Source organism: Gobius niger, assembly GCF_951799975.1.
Source record: "Gobius niger genome assembly, chromosome: 18".
NCBI lineage: Eukaryota > Metazoa > Chordata > Actinopteri > Gobiiformes > Gobiidae > Gobius > Gobius niger.
Genome location: NC_136869.1, coordinates 8,806,568 through 8,816,571, shown reverse-complemented (window position 1 = coordinate 8,816,571; position 10,004 = coordinate 8,806,568).

Sequence of the window (10,004 nt, the reverse complement as noted above, 5' to 3'; positions counted from 1 at the left end):
GAAAATAAAACTCTGTATAGTCCCTTTAACAAATGCTGAATTATGAATATAGTTTTCTATTAAATAAAGATACAAAGACATGGAGAGGAGCAAAGTGGTTCAACAGCCCATAAATACATAAATAATGGAGAATGCTAACAGAATGCTTCATGTTAGCATCGGGCTAATTCTAACGGTTAGCTAGCGCTAGCTGCAACTGCTGTTTTTTCACTTCTACTGAACAATCTGCTGTGAGAAAATTTCCATATGGGCCCGATTTACACTTGACTTTATATATGTGATAAATAAGTTCATATTCCACCATTAAAAGGCTAAAAAGAGTGAAAAAATGTGTTTCCCAAAAGATTATATTTTCCCCCTCGGCGAAGCCACGCCCCCTTCTATGACGAGATGCCGTCTGTGTCTATGGCAAAAAAGTTGTCGATTGTTGGTTTAACAAATGCACAGCCTTGATTTTCTCTAAGGATAAAGATCATTTAATGACTATGTTCCTACAACTGCAAAGCTGCAACACTACATTTAGAGGCTATAGACAAAGGGAGGGAGGGGGGGATGGAGTAACTGTCCCGGATCATTTATCACACAGCCCCAAACGTACTCGCGGATTCAGTGATGAGAATCTGTCCTAAGAAATGTCAGTGAGATATTAAATCCAATACATCAAAAACTGCCCAGCGAGCGTAAGCCGACTGCCACAGGACGGTCCCAGGACGCGGCTAAACAGGAGCACACCAGCGCTGAAGTATTTTAGCTCCAGACACTGACCATTTGTCTCGTCCAAAACGAGTAAATAAAGACGCCGAAGAAATCAGATTAACATGCCAAACGAAGCAGAGATAGATTTGTTTGTGCGTGCGTATTATTTAGAGGCAACCGATCTCCCTGCGATGTCAAATGGATTTGTCATGTCATCCCCGATTGAGAATCATGAGTAGTTTGAGCAGTAGTTGGAATGATGGCAGCAGCAGCAGCAGTGGTATTGATATACTTCAGATATAAATTAACTTTAACCTTGGCTTTTGTATATGGCCATCATGGAATACTGCTGTATACAAGGTGGATAGCAGTAGACACATGTACTGTATGGTTGTTGGTGACATGAACATGCAAAATGAAGCAAAGTCAGGCTTAACATGAAATAGACTTTCTCTCATCTTATTGTGGGTGGGGCGGCACCAGCCCAAACAAACTGAAGGGGTGGGAGAGGCTATTGAACATAATATAATCTGATGGCGGAAATTTGTGGCGGTGTGTAAGCAGTCAGCAACCTCCTTCTCTCTCAGTACGGCTGCATATTTTGCCTTTTTCTGCAAACTGCATTTGTGGTTTCTGTGTTCCAGATTGTTTTATAGTTTTGTACGTCTTTTCCTTGTTTTGTGGGGTTCGGTGGATTTTTGTTACTGCAGAGAGTCCAAAATGGTCCTGAAGAAAGCAGATTTTTAAACAGCTAGCTTATGTGCTAAGCCCATTTGAGACAAACATATTTCTTCTTCTGAGACACTGAAGAGGCACCAAGAGCCCCCCCACACTTGGAGCACAGTCGAGGCGTCACAAGAGGAGCTACAGGAAACAAGGAAGGGACAAATGAGGAGGTATCCGGGCGAGACTCACAGCTAAGCCACACATGCCTTCTGGTGTCCTGGCTAATGGACATTCACTGGAGAATAAAACATTAACTGCTCAGCTCTTCCCAGTAGATAGTGAAAGACTGTTGTGGCGCGGAGGAAGCTGCACAGGAGGAAGAGGAAGGAGGAGGAGCTGACCAGTGCAGGACACCACGCTCTGAAACAGGGACAAACCCAGGAGGCGGTGCACCATTTCAGAGGATCAGAGGAGACTGAGGGCAGCCAGCTAGGTTTCCTCCGGGTTTCCCCCTGACCTCCAAAAACATGCTGGTCAGGTTGGCCCACAGTGGCGGCGCGGCTCAGTCATAGCGGCTCAGGACTAACACCTGAACACAATCGCATTGTGCGCTTATACAATGACAAATAAACCACTTACTTACTTACTTAGTGCACTAGGAGGAACGTTCTTCTTCTTTCAGTGACCACAAGCATTGTCCTTTTTGATGAAATAGGACTGGAAAGTTAACATTTTGTTGCTAACTAATAAGGCAGTGCTTTGTATCCATTCTAGGACAATGGTGCATAACTGGGGGTAGGAAGACAATTGCAGGGGGGCGGCCAGATCATATGGGAGACCTATTTTCTATGTAGTTTGAATGGAAAACAATCCCTGTGCGGTTTTCAACACCAGCTTTTGTTACTCTTGGGGTTTGCGATTTAAAACCGTAGAGACGAAGGTAGAGAGTGATTCTGCAAGGCCACTGTGACTTGCATATCCTCTATTCACATTACAGCTGGTACATTATATATACATTTTTAGCTTGGCCCATACTCAGTGCAGCATGGATCCATATCTAAAATCTATACCCCATCGCTCGCCTGCGCCTTTTCATTTCACAGTGGCACCCAAACCGAATTACGTGCTCATTTATTTGTGCATGGCTTTATTATTTCATACATATTCATTCCGAATGTCAGGAACGTGACTCATTTGAAGAAAAAATATTGCTTTTCCAATCTGAGGCAGCACCGTGTTATTTGTTCTCGTTGCTGTTGTTATCCCTCTACCTTTTATACAGCTCTATTCAGACAGCACCGCCGTCACTAATAGATATGACAATAATGAACTCCACTCTGCTAAATTAGGTGCTAAATACAGGTTTGAAAAGAGAAGAAATTATTGCTTCTCTCAAATAAGAATGTGAGTCATCCTCGCGTTTTCTTTTCTTTGGCTTCAGTAATCCAGCCGGACAAGCCAGGATCTAAAGAACTGCATTGGAATGGTATTGCTGCAAACCATTATGTAAAACTAAAATGATCAGTCGTTCTATAAATAGCTGGGAAAGGTCATGTGACTGAAACCCACGAATAACAGGCCACGTCAATAATGATCAGAGCTGGCTGGAAGATAAATGATTTTCCGCGTCGACAGTGAATCTATCAGTAGATCATACGCCCAGCAATCCAAAGGTCGGTGGTTCAGCTCCTGTTGCGACCAGTGCATGCTGTTATTGTGTCCATGGGCAAGACACGCTGGCGTTTGAACATGTGGGGGGGTTTGAGTGGTGAGCGGAGGAAGGAAAGAGCTGTGCAACTATGAACATTCATTTGACCGTTTAACCCTGAAAGAAAAATCCAAGAAGGGAACAGTAAGTAGCCTCTTAACCCCGATTTTCTCCAGTTTGGCTTTACCCAAATCCAAAAGCTTCTTACAGCCTATTGGCCACTGCCTCATTTGAAAGCTAAGACCTGCAAAAGTTATCTAGACTTGCAGTGTTGTTGTCAATTTTTTGTCGCTTTTTTGCCATGTTTTCATCTCGTTTTTGTTGCTCTCTTGTGGCTTTTTTTTTAGTGGGTATTTTTTCCAGTTCGGCTTTACCCAAATTCAAAAGCTTCTCGGCTCCAGTGTAATGCCTCATTTGAAAGCTAAAGCCAACAAAAATGTCACAATTTTCTCTTTTGTAGCTTTTTTTTTTTAATCACTTCTATGCCATGTTTTTGTTGCTGTTTTGTCACATTTTTCAAGAAGCTTTTAGTTTTGGAAAAGCCAAACTGGAGTCGGTTCAGGTGGGGGTTAAGAGGTTAATAACTACAATTTATTTAGCCACTCTTAATTCATCTTGAACACTTCATTAGTTTTGTGTGACCAACACTTAATAACTACTTAACTACTACAGTTAATGTCCAACTCAAAATGAATAGTTCTTCATATACTTCACTTATTTATTGTTAAGTAGTTATTAAATGCTAGTCACACTTAAAGGGACAAAATGTTAAAATTATTTATTATCCTCCCCCTGCATGTTCCAGTAATGTCCTAAGGTGTAAAATGAGCCCAGACCTGTTCACCTAATGCACTGTCACTCAAAAAGTTGTTAATTCGGGTCCGAAGAGCTTAATATAGAACCTGCAGTTACACATAAGACCTGAGATGGCAGTAGTGAGTATAAAATGACCAATTTGCATCTAGCCCCTTTAATTAATGAATTGTTCATAATGAATTAAGTGTTAACTTGTCATTTAATAAGGCGTATAAGGTGTAGTTATTATAAAGTGTTATATGAGCAGTAATAGCAGTGAAAGTTGTAGTCAAGGATTTATTAAAATATGTGGATACGGTTTCGATTAGTGGCCTCGCTGTGGTACTACATCAGAAAATCCCCTTGGGCCCAGAAAGGACTCTTTTCAGAGCTCTGTGCAAAAAAAAAACATCCCCAAGGTTTGGATTTTGTGGTGATTATGATCTGTTTTAACATCAAGGACTTTTCACCTCTCGCTGAAATTTGAAGAACCTTGTCCCGCTCAAGCTTTCAGACGCGCTGGTTGGTCAGATTCGATCACGGGATGCAGGCAATGGCACGCTTCAACCCTCACATCAGGGTCACAGTGCGTCTGCCCAATCATGAGGAAAACGAGCGCAGGCCATTGAAATCAATACAGCGCCATCTTGGAAAGCGAGGGGATTGGTTGTGGTAGTCTGACTGAATATGGTGTCTTATTGTAATCTCCCTTTATCAGTATAGCAATTGTAGTTGTTGTAGCATCACTAATATTAAGTGCAGTTGTAACAGCAGCTAGTGACAGACAAGGTTCCTTAGTTTGACCAGTAGTAGTAGTAGAGTAGTAGTAGTAGTAGTAGTAGTAGTAGTAGTCGTAGTAGTCGTAGTAGTCGTAGTAGTAGTAGTAGTAGTAGTAGTGACAGCACGTTTGTCTGTTCATTAACCTCTTACCACCTACCTTAACTGTGCACATTTTCTCCAGTTCGGCTATACCCAAATCTAAAAGCTTCTCGAGTGGAGCTTGCAGCCTCTAGGCCAAAGTAACGGCTTATTTGAAAGCTAAGACCTACAAAACTGATCTTAATGGATCTTTGTCCTCACGTTGTTGCCGTGTCGTGGTCATCGTGGCTTTTCACACGTCTTTTTCATCTGATTTTTGTCACTTTTTGTGTTGCTCTTTCATAGCTAATGTGTCGCTTTTTTGACACAATATTGTCTTTTTTTTAATTGCATTTTCGTCGTTGTTGGTCTATTATCACTTTTTTGAAGGCCATTTGTTGGATTTTTGATCGAGTTTTTGTTTCATTTTTGTTGCACTTTCATCGCCATTTTTGTTCTTCCTTTATGGCTTTTTTTGGTCATCATGTTGGTTTTCTTCTCGTCTTTGTTGCTTTTTTGCCTCTTTTTTCAAGAAGCTTCTCGATTTGGGTAAGGCCAAACTGGAGAAAATGTGCTCGGTTCCAGGGTTAAAGGAACAGGCCACCGTTTTTCCATGCTGAGATATGTTCTTACCTGAGCTTAGACGAGTTGATGCGTACCTGTCTGGTCTTTGTGCGTGCCCTCAGTCATGCACAACCACCAAAGATGTTGTTAGCATCTGGCCTCTCCCAGTATATTCCTATAGCTCCAAACGGGGGGTGAAGTTGGAACACTCTTCCACGGGCACAAAGACCAGACAGGTACGCATCAACTCGTCTAAGCTCAGGTAAGAACATATCACAGTATGAAAAAACAGTGGCCTGTTCCTTTAAGAGGGTTTATATGCACTGTCGAATTCAAATAAATGAATGAAATGATATCAACACAATGGAACATCCTTGTATGAATGATGCTTCAGTTTACTCGGTATAAACCATTATGACCAAAGGAACAGAACAAAGCACTTTTCAAAAAGGTAAAGATTGCACTAGAGGTCTGCTCGGGACTGTCCAAGGGCCATGTGAAAGCCCCGGGGAGCCTCATTTGGCCCCCGTTCCGCATGTTGGTACCACAAGTATAAAGATTTGTCCTTGCCTTTATAGCCATTAAAGAATTGCAGCTGTACAGGGTGGATGTAGCTGCAGCGGCCGTTGTTAGTGAAGCAGTCGGTACTCGGAGCTGTAGTGGCCATAGAAGTGGAAAAAGAGGAGATTTATTTGCTCTCGCCGCTATTGCAATAGAACAACCTTTTATAGCCATCTATTTTAGGAAGCAGCGGGCGCCCTTTGTTGCTATTTTTCAACCTTGGAGGCCAATTTAACAGTACTGGTAATTGCAGAAGTTGTCAAAAGCACAGATTTACACTCTCTCGTAACTTTTATAGCGTAGGGGCCGGTTTACCTGCTATCCCCAATCACTACTATCACTACCTCCCTCCACTTCATTAGCGCCGGACTGCTCTGAAACGGGACTGCACTCGAGATACGAGAAAATGCGTTTTAATCTAGAAAAAAGGTCAGCGTTCGCGGGCTATTTTGGAGATTCATTGCGGGTTTATAATTGGGCCTTGTCTGGGCGAACAATACCGGATTAAATGAAGACAAAGTTGGTGCGTATGCTCTTGGCCTTTGATGAGAAAAGGGAGAGAAAGGAAGAAAAAAAAAAAAAGGCGAATAAGGGCTTTTCATTTGCGAGCTTTAATCAGCCCCATAACATCAGATCCACTTGCAGATTCTCCGGTAAAGAAGAAAAATATATATATAAAAAAGGCAGCGGGGGCAGAAATGAAATGGTAATTAGTATTGATTACCAATGTGCAGATGACCCCAAAGTCTTCCCCCTCGCGTTCTTTAAATCAAGCCCGATTATTGCCTTTGCTAATTTCGTAGCTGGCACAAAAAAAAAAAAAAACACACCTTTTACAGATAATAATAACGGAGCCGCCGCTGGGGTCTGACAAAATTATATAGCATTTGGTGGGTGTACAAGAAGTTAAAGATGGTAATTATATGGTCTGCTGGGAGAATTCAGGTATTAGGCGATTTTTTTTTCTTTTTTTTTTTCTGCAAATTATTTTCCTATGCCGGCAATTTCGCCAAAAGATGATCCCAAACGTATGTAATTATTCCTAGCCCCGGTTAGAATAAGGGGCCCGCTTAGACCGGCCATTACACGTACACACAATCAAGGCGACCCACGGGGGAAATGCATTTTATTTTCTTTCTTTTTTTTTTTACTCCCCGTATCAATATATTGTTAGATGAATTCCCCTTTAAGACACTCACTTGCGTAGTTAATCTATTTTGGCCATAATGAGCCTGTGCAGAGAGGGAGTGGAATTGTGGGAGAAGTGGACATAGGTTGATATAGAGGGAATCCATGTCAGAATGGACTCGATGAACCCGGACAGCGCCGGGTGTGGTGGTGCTCTGGCGCCATCTGCTGGAGGACGGGGGGAGCGGCGGCGGCGGTTATGTAAACGGGGACAATGTCAAACTCTGATGAGGGGGGGAGACAATGGAGGATCAGGATACACGGAGGCCGGGACGTATGGGTAATTGAATAGTCTATTAATCTAACCAGGAAGATCAGATTCAAAATGAAAGACATCTCCTCGGTATATTATTAAATGATCTAATTTGTAAAGTATTCATTTTCTCTGCTATAGGGAATAAAGTAATACTGCTCAGATGCTACATGTCTGACTTTCAACTTTCAATTTTCAGTTTTCATTCAATTCTACACCTTTTTATTCAATTCTATGCAGTTTTAACCTCTCTGGTTCGATTTAGGTAGAAGAGAAAATGTGCTCAGTTCAGGCGGGGGTTAAGAAGTTAATGTATCCTGCTTTGTGTATGAATTGTGTCCTGCAAATATAATTGTCTTGACTCTATGACATTTATATGAGAAACTCAGGTCACCGCTTCTTCTGGTCACATGACGTGGGTGAGAAATAGCTGATGTCCAAAAAACAGTCAGTAATGTGGTCATAATATAATGTATAACTTGGTTCAGGCACAGCATCAAAGGAAGTCACTTGGTTCTTCCACAAAACTAAATATCAAACATGGATTTAAATGACTATTTGAGAATATTTGTCTCATTTAGACTTTTTTCCTGATCATACCAAGAATACTTTGCTTGTTTGAGAACATTTTAGACCGGTTCTGAGGTCATCGAGCTTGAAATAAGAAAGAGAAGTGCAATTTGCTTACCCCATTGGCGGATAAATCAATTCTATGCCTGAGATAAAGACAAAATGTATTGAATTTAGGAACACAAGTGAAATAAACTAGGTAAAATACCCAACTAAATCTTCACTAGTCAAAACAACAACAACAACAACAACAATTATTATTATTATGCTCAATTTGAGACATTTAAACTAACCTGGATACACTTTTTTTTTTACAGTGCAGCTCAAATAAACAATGCAAATTAATATTATTGTTCTGTTCTAGACATATAGTATAGGTATCGGAAAAAAGTACTGGCATCGAAGAAAATGTACCAGTACCCAGCCCTATTTATTACCAGGTTTCATTCTCGATGTCTGGGTCCGAGCTTCCCCCGAAAAACTGCAGCTCTTGTGGGGGGATTCCAGAGCTACAAGAAATGTTCAGTGTGTTTCCTGTGTGGGAGTGTAACCTGTCATAATATTATGACAGGTTATATGTCATATATTATTATAGTCATAATATTATGGCTGATCAACTGCAATTAAAATGATAACGCTACACTCTTAGAACTTCAGTATCAATCAGGATTGAGTTCTCAGTTAGTGCAATGCTAATTCTGTTACTGTAGAGAGGTTGGTTCTCAGGTGAGGATCCAAACGTGGGTCTTGGAAGCACTTTCAGAGAGTCGAGAGATAAAATGTTAAAATATAAACAAAAGAACTCTATGGGGTAACACTGTATTGTGATAGTACATAGGCCTGGATCACACAGCAAACACTTCAAATGTATATTATCGTTGCTTGTAGAGGCCGACCGATATGGGTTTTTCTAAGGCCGACGTCGATATTTTGCTATGTTAATTGGCCGATACCGATATGCTCAGCCGATATTCTTGACCGATTTTTTTAAATGTCTGATCTATAATCCTGTAAAAACAAATACTTGGCCGCTCCAGCACTGACCGATTTTATTTTATTACTTTAGGTGATCCAATCATAGTTTCTATTCCAGCTTTGATTAGTTGTCGTTAGCATTAGCATTAGCATATTGTTAGCATGTTGCTCTGCGATCAATAATACAATAGTAGAGGTTAAAACTAACTCATTGATTGAATTCTCCAGATTCAACAAACTTGAAGCTAACCAATTTTCATTGCGATGTTGGTCACCTCCCCTGAGGCCTAAGGTGTTGGAGGAGTCCCGGAAGTATCAGCTTTTTTCGGCGCTAGATCGGCCGGTAGTCGATATATTATTGGCCCGATACGGCCTGTAGTTGCTTGTATTTAGGTCAATAGTGGGTCATGAAACCACTGCGATAGTAACTGTGTATGTTGCTGACTGCGTGCAACAATCAAAGTGAATTTTTCCCTAAATATTAATATCTTGTTGTATGATGTCAACCCTCCAACAGTTGATGATGCAAAGATTGGGCAAGTTTTCGACAAGCGAGACATCTACTATTTCATCTGATTGAATATAAATGAAATGTGAAATAAAAAAACGTGCAGGACGAGGACGCACTTGTCGAATAATTTATTCAGTGGGAAACATAAACTTTTACATCTAAACTCGGTGCGTTAAGACAGACAGCTACTTAATACAGCAGTGCCTACAGTTATTATCACCCAATATATATCCATCCACATGTTTTACGAGCAAAAATAAAATACAATGTTAAAAAGATAAATATTAGTCTTCGTGTAAAGCACAAACGCACACACACACACACACTTCTCGCAACTTGCAGCAGCAGCACAAATGTATTGCATCAGTCTCATAAATATGGTAAATCTCTAGCTGGTCCTAGGCAGATACACTCACTGGTTTTTACAGCAAAAAAAAAAAAAAATATACGGTTGGTCTGTCTAAAAGTCTGTCTTCGCCAAAGCCCAAAGCGACTGGAGACAGAAGAAAGTGCAATTTCAATTCAGTGACACGAGACAAAGACGCACAACAGTTGGATTGAGTGGTTTGGATGTAGAGCTGCACAGTATATGAAAAATACGACAGGGTGCCGCTCCTTTTTCTTTCTTTTTTTTGCCAAAATCAGTATTTAATTTGACT